The 16,221-nt window shown below is 41.8% G+C and overlaps 1 protein-coding gene across 3 annotated transcripts in view; it reads left to right on the forward strand.

Moving 5' to 3' along the window:
- Nucleotides 1-16,221, forward strand: part of LOC115334815 (transmembrane protein 263-like) — a 246,604-nt gene that overhangs the window by 139,295 nt on the left and 91,088 nt on the right. The window lies entirely within an intron of this gene.

Below are 16,221 nucleotides of genomic sequence, written 5' to 3' on the forward strand. Positions count from 1 at the left end.
ATTGCAGTTACACATTCGAGACCTTCACTTGTGGTCTGTGGACAGGACAGAGTCTTACCATGAAAAGAAATGCGATTCAGGAATGTGAGACCCAAGACATGGGTGAGAATGAAATCTATTCGTAGCCTTTGCACCCAAATTCTGAGGTTGCCATAATAATGAGATGATACAATTGCAAATCTTAAATATACTAAAAAAATAAGAATGCATATCATTTATGGTTTTGTTCTTAATGATTGCACACTCAAGCTGGTTTTTTTTATTTATACTCCAGATGAGATTCTCCTCTCATCACATAACTCTGGGAGCTTAAGCTTGATACATAATGCTAATATTGCAAGCTTTGTGACAAAATCCAAAATATTGGCAATGTTATGGGTAGAAGATTACGTTGCTTCAGATTATAAACATAATGAATTTGCAAGACCTGTGGTGGCTTTCAAGTAATCTTTTGTTGTTCTGGTTTTTTGAAGGAGGTGTATGAAAATGAACTGAGAGCAAACAGCATGTAGAATGGCACAGGAGGGAGTTTTTCATCACTGTTGTATTTATCATTTAGCACAACCCTGAGCTCTGTCAGACTTAAATGGCAAGCTCATTGTTAATTTCAAAGTTCAAAGTGTTCTTTAATCTTTCCCTTATTTTGCTCACTCATAAATAGCATTATGGTTTTTCAGTGCCTCCTTCCCAGGTTCTCACCAGTATTATCAGGTTGTCCTTGATAGGTGGGAAAATCCGTCTTGCTAAAGGAGCTGTGATTCAAGAGGTCAGAGCATTGTCTGTCTCTGGAAACAAGGCCCATAAAATACTGCTTAACAAAGGGGTCTATTTGCAATGTGGAGCCTCAACATATATCTGGTAAGTGCCTGGACGTCAGAGCTGAAGAAAGAAATGAAAATAAAGAAAATAAATACCCAGCAGTAATAAACACTTGCCAATACGCTGAGGAGAAGAAAGAAATCCATAAAAGGAGCCACTTTTTCTTTTTATTAAGGAGTTTTCTTAACAAGGATTATTTCTTTCTTTTTGAAATGTGCTCATGGTGTTTTCACTTCGTAGCTAAATGGAAAGAGGAATATTTTGTGAGAGGCTCTTGCATTCATCCCTCCTTCCCCTACAGCTTTCATGCTAATAAGCTGCACAGATCCCAGAAGCAGTTTTCTGTGTGGCTGTGGCAGGTCTGTTAGTAGATTAAATGGTCAAGGCGGATTTATAAAGGGATTTAGTATGTTTGGAGCTTGTGAGAGATTTTGAGTTTAAAACCCACTAAGGTTGATTATTCCCAGAAGAGATAAAGGTTTGGCAAAAATGAGGGAAATTTCCCTTTCTAAACCACCTGTCTTGATCCCTCAAAATCTAATATAGGTGAAAGAGAAAGGTAATAATGACCTTTTCAATCCTGAAAATGCAATCAGGTTGGCTAGCTTTGGTGATAATTCAGCAATTCTGTCTAGGAAGTGGGTCCAGAGCCCTGACTCCACGTAGACCTATGAATGTTTGGCTGGATTCCAGTCTAAATTGTATTCAGATTGGTAAACTAGAAATGAAAATTTCCATTGCTAATATGCTGAGCTGACCAGCTCCCTTTATTATATTATTTAATGGTGTGATGCCCTATTGACCAAGTCCATGTCAAACTTGAATGAATGCTTACAAAAGATGTTACGTCACCCCCTTCTTAGAAGTCACTGGAGGTTCGTGATGCCTGTCCGTCTTTCAACCGATATTCTTACTCTTCCACACAGAGGTTCACAAGTGTATCATCTCTTTGTCATTGTACTAAAAAAATCTTGAAGTAGTTTTAAGGATTTTCTGCTTCATGTTGTCTATATTAGGCAGGCATTTTCCAAATGGTGACCATAGGACTGAAACTCTGTTGTCTTTTTCATGGGATCAGTATAGGTTACTATTATTGGAGCTATTTTGCAGATGCATTTTTTGTGAACTTTGGTTTATTTTTTGTTAATACACAATACCGAAAGGCAAAGGTAGCTTCTCAGCAATAGATAATTCTCCTAACTTTTAAGGGCACAGGGGAGATAATACTGAGTACAGTCATTGTGCCACTCTGGCTGATGCCATACTTTCAGCAGTGGTGGTTCAGTTTCCTGCTACCCATCACCGTGCCTCCTGAAGGCAGGAGAACCAAATAAACACATGTATTTTGGACGTGTATTCTGGAATGTCAGCCTCAGAAGACCAGTGATCAAATAACTGTTTTAATTCAGTACTAGGAATGCTTATTGATTCTCATCAAAGGTTGTCTATTCTGCCTTTATATGAGCAGCCACAATCAGCAGCATAAAAGCTTGTTTAAAAAAGACAACGATAGAAAAGTGAGATTCCCCTGATGATGCATCTGTAGGAGGGTCACATGTACTGGAAGGCACAGGGGGGCTGAAGAGATCTTCTCAACCTTCTGAACGATGCCACGGCATTAATTTAGTCTGTCGTTATGTATGATGTACCAGTCTATGCAAGCAGCTGCAGGTAGAGTCACTGCTGAAAATAGTTGCTGATAAAACACTCATCATTTTTTCATGTGTCAATTATATTTACGAATGGCCTTAATTTCCCTTGTCCATGTGACCTGGCCCATATTCCAAGGTCTCACTCAGCACATAGGGCCATTTAAGGCTACTTTCCTCGGTGCCTTTGTGTTTTAGGGGTCGCAGGAGATGGAAGAGCTGTTCTAGCCATTTATCTTTCTACCATGTCAGCAGCTGTTCAACTCTCACTCGTATCCCGGCTCCCTCCCCATTTTGTGCTGCCCACCTGCATGGGGCAGTGCAGGGGGAATCCAGTGGGAACCAAGCGGAAAGGGGGCAAGCAAACAGGTTCCGGCAGGAAACTGCAGAAGAAGGTGTGGTACTTTTGATGGAGCAAACCGACACTTTCCACAAAAGAACTGCTAAATTAGGTGGACTTTTTTAAAGTGGTTGACAGGTAAAGTGCCTGTGGGGCCATGCAGAGTTCTCAGGAATACTGTTTGGACTCTGCAGAAGGTTGGACGTGGGACTGTTAGACTGGTTTGTTGCTTTTAGGCTGCCTTTGTTGATAAGGCGTATGTATTTTTTTCCTAATCTTGAGATTCTACAGAAGATCATTCATCTCATTTATGTATATAGCTGGCTTCTACTTTGATTAATTGTACTTTGAGGAGGGGGCTGAACTGTTACCCTCCAGAGGTCCCTTCCAGCCTGAAGGATTCTCTGGTTCTGTGGTTCCATGTTGCAGGCTGCCAGTTCAGCTCCAGCCTTGCCTCTCTGCAGTCAGCAACTTTGCCGGCAGCGTTAACTTGCTTGTGCTATCTGGGGGCACCAGCTGGAGTCATTTGGAAATGCTGTCTTTATGAAATAAGTCACGAGGTGTTTTGTTTCTTAGCATGAATTTAGTTTTCAGGGCAGTGGCTATTTCTAAAATGATGTCCATTTGTCTTTCATGCAAAAGTTTTTCACCTGAGACTTCATATGTTTTACGATGATTATTTCTGGGTTTGGAAGTTACAGTCATAACAGTTCTTCAGGCCAACGCTAGCTTTGCTCTAGCATAAATTTTGTGGTGCTTTTTGTTTGTTTGTTTTGAAAGAAAAATTCTGAAATTCTCGGGCTTCCATGTTGTGATGAAATATAATTGTTCGCAAAAGCACGGATTATAATGTGGAAAAGAAGCCAACTCCTGAGAATGCTTTTGGTTGAAAGCAAATTCATACTACTGCGTGTAATCTTGTCTCAATTTACATAAGGTCGCTGTTCTATCAGTAGATGCTGCAGTACCTTGTCACAAACTGAGGAGATGATATAGTTTATATGAAATAGAGCAGGTTTTATTTGTTGTTGTTGCTGGGTTTGGGGCTTTTGCATTTTTGTTCGTGGCTTTGTTTGTTTTAAGTAAGCACATCATACAGACGGCAAACTGGGTTTACAGTGTTTTCTTATTAAGGACAGCTATACTGCCGTCTGTTCTCGGCTTTTATGTTAAATACACTGACGACTGTGAAGCAGATTCCCTGTTTTCAGGAGGTGAAGCTCAGCTGTGGGCTGTACTAAAACCATGCTGGTTAGGTCTACCATGTAGGTATGTAGATTATATGTATACAGTTGTGTATGCGCATAGCTGTTTGTAACCAGAACAGATCTCATACAGGGAAAGATTTGCTGATGGAACTGCTTTCAGAAGGAGCCCAAAGAATTTCTGCTTTCTGTGATAAAGCAATTCATAAACTTCACTCAGTATTTTAGCTGTGATTTCACTCTGGTAAGATAATGTCTCCAGTCAGCTTTGCCTCTGACAGAAGCCATTTCTGCCCCAAACATTCGTTCCCTCGCTTATCTCTTTTGTCACCGTAAACATTTGTGCAGCTTTATGGTAAATCAGACTGGGGAGCTGACATGGGTTTTTTGGCTGGGGCAGCCCAAGGGTGATAAGAAGAGGCTGGGGTAGGAAGGGTAGGGCTGCTTTCAGCAGCAATGTCAGCTTATGGCAGCTTTACCCGTTAGTGATAGTGCAGCCGGAGGCTCTGGGAATTTTCAGAGAGGAAGCATCAATCATTTCCTGAAACCCAGTTTTGCAAACCAGAGTAGACTCGATGTGGTATGTGTTGGATAAGAAAACTTAGCCAAATCCAAGGAACCAGTTTCCACTTGGTAATACCCTAGGTGGATTAAGTGCATGTTTGACCTTTTAAATTGTCCTGTGCATGTTTGCCTTCGATGTGTGTGTGCGCCTGCTTCAACGCCAAGAGATTATAAACTTATCTTGTTTCAGGCTCCTTAGTTCTGCTCTGAATCATGTCATCCATGGGCATGACACAGCTGTAATTCAGTCGGGGGGTGAAGAATATCGAGCCGTTTGCCTAGGGAAAGTCTCCCGATTCACTAGTCAGCTGTCAGGTAACCAGTCTGGGAGGAACTGAGGAACCGTGTCCTGGCAATTGCTTGTTATGAGGATAATGATTATGTTCAAGAGGATAAAATATACATAAAATGACAGAGAGAGAACTCTTTCCGCTTCACTTGTAAAGATGTTGGATTGCAGCTGGAAGTAAGTGATAAGGAACATAGCAGAGCTGGAAATGAGCAGTTACCATCTTGCTTTCTTTCAAGTGTGTCGTGCCCTCTTGGGACATCAGGGAGCTTTCTGGTTTGTAAAGGCCAGTAAATGGCTGATTAGTGAACAGAAAGGAGCTGTAAATCCTTCCAAAAACATACTTTGCATTTTTATTAAGTAAAAAGTCCCCTTGAATGATGTATGATCAAATGTTTTTTATTTCCTATCAACTAAGTTAATTGATACGACTCGCTGTACAGAAAAGCTTCTCTCCTGCATTTCATTGCTTCATCTTAGTCTGTATTCGCTAGAAAACAGATCCTTCTTACAGACTGGCACTGACCTTCAGGGCTAATAAATGAGATAAGTTTTTAAGCAGAAGTGTGTCATTTCATTGTCCTCTGCCCCTTTTCTGCAGCAAATCTAGGTGCCCTCTAATGGTGCCCACCAATATAGCACAGAACATTTGCTTGTTTGGTGCTTTTGAACTGAGGAAAGCCTTAGAAAGCCAGATTAACTTCATTCAGTGTGAGCTGTCAATAAAGCCATGAGCATGGTCACCAAAATAGTGAGTATAGCAGAAGTAGGTAGCAGCCATCGATGACCACCAGTGCCTTCACGACAGCTTTTCATGCTATCAACTTAGTTTGAGGTAAGGAAGTAAACTGGAGTGGACTTTCAGTGCTACCAGGGGAACCTGAAGCAAAATCCATGGAGAAGTGGTCCTGACTGACTCCTGGAGTGTGCTGTCCTGCCCTTACTCTTCACTGTGAATGGTTTTGGAAACCTTTGCCATTTTCAAGGGAAATAATGTAACCAGCGAGAGAGCAGTCAGTCTGGATCTGGGTTTTTCTTATATGGTTGCTTTAACAAAATATATATCTTCATTAATAAAATTACAAATGTAATTAATTTTATTGAATGCCTTTAATTGGAATGAAGATAGTCCTGTGGAGAAAATACATGGAACTAATGAACCTGGGGTTTTTTAAGCATCTGGAATTGAGGTAATGTTTAGTTTCAGTGCACAGAACAAAAATAATTTCAGTTCAATTAATTCTCTGTTTTCTAGGCTGTACCTTTAAAATTCTTAGCAGCTGTTAAAAGAGAAAAAGACTTCTTTGCCTTATCTTTCCTTTTGCTTTCTTTGCTTTAGCTGAATTTGGGAGGGTGAGGGTTGCTCCAGTGGCAAGTGATTAGCTTGTCCCTGCGCTTTTTTTTTATCATTACTTGACTGTCATTTTCAATCCTCTTCCCTTATTCTTTTCTATGTAACATCTCATATGCGTTTCTTCTATCATCTGGGCATCCTCTGCCTCTCTTCTTTTTTACTTACCAATTCTTTTGCTTTTCTTTCAGGTATGCTTATTATTACCCTGTGCTGACTGGAGTCATAAGTATGCATATTGCTTAGTTTTCCATGGCTTAGAGACACTTGGCTAGCACCTTATTAAATAGTCTGAGCGTATTCCTTGCAGATGGACTACATGCTAACTTTTAGAAAGGTCTCTGTGCTCAACTGGTACAGTCATCATCAACAGACTGAAGGAATCTGCTTTGTAACATGTCAGCATGTCCTTACTTTGCTTTGTGTTAACTGACTAGTTTTATCTCCTTTCTGTGGATTTGCTGACTGACATGCTACAAAATGTCTCTCCTGTCTCTAATTCTTTTTCTTTTCCTATCTGGGTATGTTGGGATACAGAAGAGATTCGGTGTGCGATAGGGTTATGTTAGTGCTTGGATGTTATGTTAGTGCTTTACCTGTGTAAAACTGAGCTGTTCTTTAAACTGAATCACTGCACTCAAATGTTTTTTGCTGTGCCACAAAGCTGTGTATCTGGTCCTGCTTTTTTTTTTTTTTTTTTTTTCAATCCATGGCACAATGGGTAGGATAGCGTATTTTTTTTACTTTCTCGAGACAGAAGTATGTGCAACCAACTCGCTGAGACAAGATGCTAGGTCTTACCTTGCTTTGAAGCAATTCTGATCTTCAGTTTCAGTTCAGTATACACAACATTACCTTAAGTTTTAGTGTACTGAAAAGCAGCAGGGCTGTAAATCTAATAACAAACACTGTTCTGTTCTCCCACCAACTGTGCTTTTCCCCAAAAGAAAGGAGAAGAGAATGGAGGCAAGGGAAGGGAAGCCATAGATCTTTCCAGCAATAAAGTTATATTGTTTGTCTTGGTTTTAATACTCTGTTAAGGAAAGGATCTGATGATACTGGTGGTTTTGGAGATTTTAATCTGGTAGTCCCTAGGACAGATGAATCTTCACTTGCATTTTTTGGCAGCATGCTTCAGATGTTACCCAGTGAGAAAGAAGTAGCTGGGACTTTGGATTGCCTGTTGAGACAGCCGGGAAAAGTGTGGTTGCAAATCCATGGTGGTTTGTTTGTGTTCTTTCTTTCTCTCTGCATGAAAATAAAAGTTATTTCCCGTTGGTTTTCATCAATATAAACCCAGAGGAACTAACCTAAAACTTTGTTTCTTCCTTCCCTCCTTTTTTTTTTGTACTTTGTTCTCATATGCCGCAGCCTACCTCCAGAAGGTACTGGCTGTACCTCCAAAATGACACTTATAGTGCACAATGCCTACAACTAGGATTGAGAGAAGGAAAACAGGATTTGCAAAATAAAGCCCAACACTGGCAACATCAGCAGATTGATGGTCTGCCCTGCTCCTCCCGTTCCTACTTCTTCTAACCCAACATTGTGTCTTCCTTCAAAACCTGTCTTTGATTAAGCCATCTTCTGTAGTGTTAATAAAATCAGCTGTGGACACTCAGTGCTCCCTGGAAGGAGTGGTAGGTCCACTGAGGGAAGCGCTGACTGTTGGCCTGTTTCCTCTGTGCTTGGAAGTAGCCTACGCAGAATATCCTCTGGTGAAAGCCAGCATGGTCTGTGGCCCATCCATGGATGTAAGTGTCAGTCCCTCTGCTCATTATCCAGATAAAATTGCAATAGGAAATGTGACCTGAAGATAGAGAAGAAAGCTTTGTGGGAGACCAGAGAGACTGTGCTGCCTGGCGTGGTAGTTGGTTCTCCTTGCCAGCTCATCGCCACACTGCTGTGACGTGCATCCAGTTTCAGGAGCATATATTGTGTCAATGATCGTGACATTCATCCGCTGCTTTGATGAGCAGACTAGAATAATCACTGAAAAGAGAATGAGAAAATGGAAAATGTTATTTGGAAGGGAGAGATAAAAGGTAAAGGAGAGGACCACAACTTAACTTTGTGATTCACTAGAAATGCAGCATTAAGCAATTTGTATGTGTACTCAGACAGGATCTTCACCAGGTACTGGAGATTATTTAATGCTTTTACTTTGCTGTGTTGAGGTTGACTAGAACTTAAGAAAACTCCTTTACTGAAGAGAGTTGATCTAGCATTTCAGTGTGGTTAGTACCATTTGATACTTTCTTTTCAGTCCCAGGAAATCCCCAGAAGGTTATAAGACACGGGAAGATACTTTATTTCACTGAACTTTCAGTAGTCTGAGATTATAGGAACTCCTGCAGTAGGCTGCTGAGGCAGTGAAGAGTCTCATTTTCCTTAATACAGGTAAGACATCTTCCCCTTCTCCTTCCTTCCGCTAAGGTTTGGAAGAAAAGGGTGAGCTACAGTGAGGGGTGTTGCATTCAGAAAGTTTATTCTTAAAATATGTTGTGCTATATCTGTTTACAGAAAGCTTGATTAAAGCTTCTGTGGGTATTTTGCATACTCACTGCAGGGCGAGAGTGCCCTGGTACTACAACAATAGATAATGGGCCTCGAGTGTGGATATTAGCCCTGAAAATTTGTCCTGTCAAAGTGGTGTGGTTGGAGTTGTTTGGGCTGGGGAAACTTAATAGATGTGAGGCTGAGAGTGAGAATGAGTCTGGCACTGGGCGCAACCAGAAAGTCTGAGACTCAAACTGCAGGTTCTTGATAAGATCTATGAACTGTGTTTCTCTAGTAGTAATTTTTATAGACTGTCTGTTCAGCTGAGTGGAAAATTGGAGCACGAGTGCCAGGCGTTAGTTCTGGAGGGTTTTGTTACATGAGAGAAACAGCGTGATTCAGGTGGCATCTCATCTGTTTCTTCTGCTGACTGAGAAGGAAATAGTTTCAGAGATGGATCCACTCAGTTGTTCTCTAAACATTTTAAAGTTTCTCTCGGGCTCTTGCTGTCAGCAAAATCCATCAAGGAGAACTACTTGTAACACAGAATCAGAATGACAACACCTTGCAAGGGTTTGGTTAATAGTAAAAAATAAATGTAATATATCAGAATTCCTTAAATACTATAGTGTTGTCTTTATGCTAGTTGTGCATAGATGTTGATTTGTAAGAAGAAATAAACCAAGGAGATAACTTTTTGGCATCCTCCAGACTTCTCCATTTTTGCTTGAGGTACTTTAGACTTGACCTGGGAAGAGAGAGTGAAACAGTTTGATCCCATGTCTGTTCTAATTTTGGTCTTTTTGCTGACACAGCTAAGAGGAGGGTAGTTGTGAATTGTTGCCGAAGCTTCATAAATTGGAAGTCAAAAGACACGCTATGAAGAGATTATGTTACAATGTCCTGATAGGTATTCAAGAGGTGGTCCCGCTGTACATTAGTTTCTCTTTTAGTGTGCTGCCTGCGTTGCATGCAAGAACCTGTAATCTCCTGCAGTCAATTCTTTATCTTAAAGATTGTGGGGCACGGTGCAACCAGAAAACGTGGCTAGTGAACAGAGCACAGGACTTCTAGTCAAGTGAACTAATCCCATTTCCAGCTCTGCTACTGATTCTTTGTAAACTTTGGCACATCACTTAAGTTTTGTGCCTCAGTTTCAATATCTTCAAATGCCACCAGTCCCTAGAAAAAACTTCGGAGTAAAAATGTTTACTGCTTTTTCATGAGGGAACTGCTGGGTCACAGCTGTATGAGACCCAGTTTTTATATGACTGCTACACATCTGTATGAGAGCCCCTGCATTAGCAGAAACTAAATTTAACAGCTGCTGAGTGCTCCTTTGAAGGTCATCATCCTGTCCTAAATATTCACTGGGTTCTGTTACATTTTATGTCTGTCAAGAAATCTCCTGACTCCTATTGCTCTGTAACCAGCATTTTGAAAAGTGGAGGTGTGTTTTTTAAAAGTGCTCTGCTCCCTGGTCTCCCTCTCCATCCACTTCAGGCTCCTGTCTCTCTTGCTCTCGGTCTCTGTGCTTCTGGTATTGCTGGCTTAATCTTGCACAGCGTTCTCTCCATCCCTTCTAACTCTTATTAAATGCAGTTTATCTCTCTGCTGTTAAGTAGTCTATTGATTCACTTTAGAGTTTATTAGATTATCGCTGTCTGGGTTTTGAATTTTTTTTTAAGCGGTTTTTCAGACGCTTATGTGTGCACGTATGAAAATAAATCAATGAGCAGGGACAATGCACAATTATTTACACGGCTACAGCCGCCACTCTAATGTAATATTATCATTTAAATGCTTGCTGAGTATTCAGACAGTGAAGGTCTGTACTGCATGCTCTGCAGTACTGGAGCCCTAGGGTAATGTTTTTCATAGCTGTTTATTCCTAAATACTCTTGATGGAAATACAAATGCCACCAAAGCTCCATATGTGGTTTCAAGTACCGAGAAAAGGGGGAATGGAGGGGCCTGTATTGTTTCAAAAATGGCACTAAAACTTTAAAATGTGTCTGAAAAAGAAACTGAGATGCAGTGGGTCTGTTTGAGAGAAAAGAGTGATAAAACCAAGTAGAAAATTGATCTGCAAAGCCTGCAAGTTTATTTGTAAAATTCCCCTCCAGCAGAAGCTTAGACACTTGAATGAAAATATGCTGCCAGTGCTGAGGTTAACCCTTAGCAGCCCAGAGTAGTTCTCATCACCTATGCCTTCCTAGGGAAACCTTTACTGTTATCCTTGCAGGATTTCTCTGGCCAGGGAAGGCAACCAATTTATCTCAGCAGTGCCTTGCAGTTGTGTCTCTGAAATGGTTCGTATTTGTTTAAATTTACAAGCGCACTGCACTGTTTTATATTGTGGTGGAGCTGTGTCATGCCCAACAGTGTTATATTTTTTCATTGCGCTGGCGGGGATCAGACTTCCCCTGCTGGATCTGTTTCAGTTTCACCAGCTGGTGGGAATAGCGACAGGAATTTGGGGATTACAGATGTTCATGCAGCCAAAAGGGAAACAAGCCAAGTTTAAAGGGACATTGTTAAATTCTGTCCCGGGGGCCTGGCTTTTATTTTACTGAAGATATGAAGACCTCAAAAGACTTTTTAGTGTCATAGTTCGCCACTCCCCCCTGTTCTTGGAAATCTATCCTCCATTAGGAAAGTGTTCACCTAAAAATCTTTAGCTCACCAAAATGACATAGTTGCACCAGAAAAGACTCCATCCTTTCATGTAAAACCTCCAGTTTGCTGCGGATGTGTTTGTATAGGCACAAGCCTTAATTTAGCAGAACACTTAAACACATACCAAAACCCTGCTAATGCTGATTGAACGTTTGTGAAAGTGCTTTACGCTTGGGGCCGTGCTCTTTGTGTGGAGAAAAATATGTAAGTATACACACATGCATGTATGCTCAGAGGAAGAAATTTCATATCTAGTATTAAAACTGACCCAGAGCCATTGATGTGGGCTCAGTTTATTTGTAGGGTAAAGTCTCTCTCAAAAAGCTTTCTGTTTGTCACCTTATTTTTTAACTGATCTTTCTTTCTTCACTGAACTATTCCTTTTCCAGTCCCCATTTCAGTAGGTTTTTTTTTTTTTCCGTGGCACAGCCATTGGTGTGGTACAATCAGAGCTCCTCTGTTCCATTCTTCTGCTAAAGGCTTCCTCCAGCCTGGCTTTATTTACCCTCAAAGGCTGCTGAAAAGAAATTCTGTTGCTTTCTTGCTTATTTTAGACAAGCTCCACTGTAAAGTTAGCATTAGTTCAGTTGGAGAAAAAAAACACCTAGTCCTATTCTGTACCAGATTTTCTCTACTGCCATATATACTGGTGTATATTGTTTTATTTTAGTATGGTTCTGCAGCTAGCGATCTCCCGCCAGCCTCAGGTTTTCATTTCGTTGTCCCTTACCTGTGGTTTTGTTGATATAAAACCAAGGGCAAATTGTTGATGTTATCCAAAATAGATTGCATTGCCAGAGGTGCATGGGTTTAATTTCGGGTGTTAAGAATTCCTATTCCGTGCACCATGCGTGTCTCTGCTGCTCCCCTTTTCTGCACCTGCTTTGCTGGAGCAGTTTCCATAGCAATAACCTCTTCAAGTTTTCCAGAAGTCTTACAGGAATGATTTTCTATCTCCTCCTCCTCAACAATTCAGGAAAATGGAGCTTATTAGAGATACTTTTTTGTCCTCTGTGCCTTGATAGGAGCCTAGCAGGGGCACTCTGCAATCCCAGGTAAAGCTGTCTGCAGCACACAACTGCTCTTCCATGATGAGGACCCCAGCCGGGCTGCCCACTGCTGCAATTTGCTTGACCTAATATAGGTTGTCTTCCATTCTCTCTTGACTCAGGCAACAGTATTTTTATGCTGCTCTGACTTCTAAGAAGAATGAGCAGGACAAATGGGGGGGGGGGGGGGGAAGTAAGTATTCTGAAAAGGAGGAAAAACTATTATAAACCCTAAAGACTGGGAGCCAATAATTCAAGTTTCCGTCACGTTTCTTTCTTCTGCCAGGCATGTGAGGTACTACACAACAGTTCAACTTGCAGCTCAGTAGCATATGGGAAAATATAAATCCCTGGAGAAGGAAAGCATTAAGCAGCTGCCTGGAAACCCTCAGGAGCCTGACAAAAGAGAGAGGTGGATGTTAACATGGGACAAACAGTGATTATCTTAAAAAGTAATGCATTCAGGGGCAGATATGAGGTTGTGGTTTGAAATTGAGATGCAGGTGATGGTATCTGTAGCAATGTGGCAAATCCTTACTTTGTGACTGACTGGCCAGAGCAGAATGACCTGATGAACGCAGGTATCCAGGCTAATAATGTCCAAGGAGCAGTCCTGAGATACAGCCTAGACCTACAGCGCTAGGACTGGGCATTAGGATACTACCATTTCTAAATTGATGAGCAAGCTATTACACCAAAAAAAGTTATTATTGGATAGAAATATGTTGAAAGCAGTTTATAGACAAAGCTGTGAAGTCTTCTAGGGTGACACATACAAAAATAGCTCCCAAGCACGATGGGGCTAAGTTCATTAAAACTAGGTTTGCCTAACAAGGACCTTGGAAACGGCTGACTTTGTCTGAAGCACTGTCTGAGGCACAAGTCTGTATGGCTCACGCTTAATGTTCACACTTGGAATTGAAATAGTAGAACATAAGTTGGCTTTATTTTTGCATTCCCCCTCCAGATTTGTGACCAGACAGCAGCAAAGTTGTGACGTTCATGGGAAAAGCCTCTTTCTCTGGATACAGGAGATGAGCCCCATCCCAATGCTAAGATCCTTTATGATCTCCATGTGCCCTTGGGGTTTTACTCCATATCTGAAGTCTGCCAGACCCCTCACTGTGTAGGCTTTCTATTTCACCATTTGTTTCGACCTTGAAAAGACCTTTCTGAATGTTGTAAAATAACCATGTTGTCATTCCTTAGTTAAAAAAGAGCTTTTCTTCCCTCTGTTTTTCCCCCCTTCATCCTCAATTGTTCAGACTTTTTAATAATTCATATCCCTTTTGACTTCACATGCTTGCTTGTGCTACCTGTGGTGCTCAATGAGAAATGTGCTCTTTGCAGAGCTCGAAAGATCAACTGAGAAATTAGTTAAAATGAAGTAGGTGTAGGGTTATGTTTCACCTGCTAATTGAAGTACTAAACCTACAGGTGTTAGGGCTCCTACAGCAGCCTGGCCAAAATGTCAGTGCTAAGTTTATTGCTGGCTGATTTCTCCAGTAAGCATGGATGCTGGCTTTGTAGAAGTGAGTTGTTGCTGAAGAAACCATGAATTGGAAATTCCCTATCTCTGTGTATTATGTCTTGGCTGCAACAATGTGCTGTTGTGTTTTGCACACAGTTCTGTGCACAGACTAGTAGAGAGAAGGCTGGAGAACTTCACTAGTCTTTCATCCCTTTTGCAGTTTCTTCAAGCTTCCTTTACCTGGAAATCCCAGGCGTTGCACTCTCTTACTGACTTAAAAAATATCATTTTGACAACCTAATCTTGCAAAAAGACAAAGTCAGAGTATTTCTTCAGGAAAGTGTCATAGCCGCATACGTACAAGATTTGGTTTTTAATTATTGCTACACCCTCTAGCTATAATAAAAGACCTGTCAGCGTATTCATGCTGTCCCTATTCATATTCAGAGGATTGGAAAGTAGAGGTTTAGATTCATTCTGGATTGAGGTTAGGCAAGCAAGGTCTTTTCTTCGGCATAATGACTTTCAACTCAGTTTGGTGACTGATCAGTTCAGTTGTCTGAATTGTGTATGCGCAAAGAGAAGCAGGGTTGTGCTTTTGCATACATTCAATTTTCATATTTATAAATCAGAATCTGCCTCCATTTAAAAAATGAAGTGTCGTTGCCTTCAGCTTATAAAGAGCAGCTGCCACTGCCATTAAAACTTTGAAATGTTCCCTTGAGAACTCTGAGAGTGCATCTGTCTGAGCCTCATAGTGGTCTGAGCTTACAAGTGGGAGCAGAGTGTCCCTTATTACTCGAGAGTTTAGACAATAGATCAAAGACTTGAGGTTTAAGCAGCTATCTTTCTTGGATGAGCCTGTCTGCATGGGTAGTTGCAAAGTTCCAGCTGAAAAGGATATAGTCTTGTTGCTGCCAAACACAGGCAGAGTACTGCTGTTGACTTCTGTAGAAGCAACACTGAGCAACACTAAGGCAAACTAAGGAGCAACACTAAGCTAGCAAAACACTTCACTAGTATAAGAAAGACCTCTGGTAGCTTTCGGCAGAGAGCTTTTTCTCATTGTCCCAATGGCCTAACAACAGAAGTAGAAGTGGTGTTCTGGAGCTCTGCAGATCTGGGCTTTTACTTGGCCTCAGAGGTGGTCTGCAGAGTAAGGCTCTCCTGAATATTTTGAAGAGCACATCCACACCTCACGATATGAAAATTTGTGAGGCAGCTGTGGGTGGGTTTGCTCCAAAACTGGAAGCGATCGGGCTATGGTAGCATAGTGTGGGTGAGACAGAGGGCTGATGCGCTCGGGCACGCTCCATCAGTGACCTGGCTGTGCTCCTGTCAAGACTTATGCTGGTATTTCCATATGGCATTATACTGCACAGGCTGGGGTTTATGAGGGCAAGGGGGAAATGTAAGAGGTCATGGCCGTGTTCACTGGGCTTGGCTTCCTTAGCTTGCTCCTGCATGACTCTGGCACCGCGGGCGGTGCAGCGCTGTGGCTGCAGTGGTGCCGGCAGCGCCGCGGGTGCACGGGAGGTGGCGAGGGCTAAGGTCTCTTCCCAGGGGCTGTGGTCTGTTGGGGCTGCCCTGTCCCTAAAGCTCTCTGCCAGTGCCAGAACACGGTTGCCTCCCCATGGCTGGCAAAGCTCTGCCGTGGCCACGCTGCAGTGCAGAGGCTGCTTTCCGAGCATCCTTTCCCACCAGTTCTCAGCTTCTGGCAGCTGACTGTGCCCCTGGTGTGCACATCACACAGGGAGGAGGCCTTAGCTCTGTTCACACAGACGTTGTTTGCCATGGCTGCACTGTAAGGACATAACCGCACACTTGGAACTAGCTTGGGCGCGTTGCACTTGTCCTTAAATATTCGGCACATCAATAAGAGATGTAGTTGTATACTGTAATATCACTATGCTGCAGCTGAAGCTATGCCTCAGTTTCTGCAACTGTGAAATGGTGTCTACACATGAGGGATTTTTAAAAAGTAATTTGTAACTGTGTCTTCCTCAGCTTTGCTACATTTTGCTGTTGCCAGTATCTCTTGTCTTGCAGGTCCCAGCCACAAACACCCTGTTGTGCTCCAGGTTTGAGTTAATAATCAAGTTAGTTCTAAAGATTTTTTCCTCTGGACTTTGCATGCAGAAAATAAGAAGGGATAGAGGACCTGAAGTTGTCTACTTGTGTAATTTCATGGTGTCTTTTGGCTTTCTGGGTTTCACATCTAATTAATGAACTCCCTTGGCATCTCTGTAGGTTGTACAGCTCTGAGCTCATTATTGGCAGGCACCTTCCAAACGATGACTATAAAA

This window comes from Aquila chrysaetos, chromosome 2, assembly GCF_900496995.4.
Source record: "Aquila chrysaetos chrysaetos chromosome 2, bAquChr1.4, whole genome shotgun sequence".
In the NCBI taxonomy this organism is placed as follows: Eukaryota; Metazoa; Chordata; class Aves; order Accipitriformes; family Accipitridae; genus Aquila; species Aquila chrysaetos.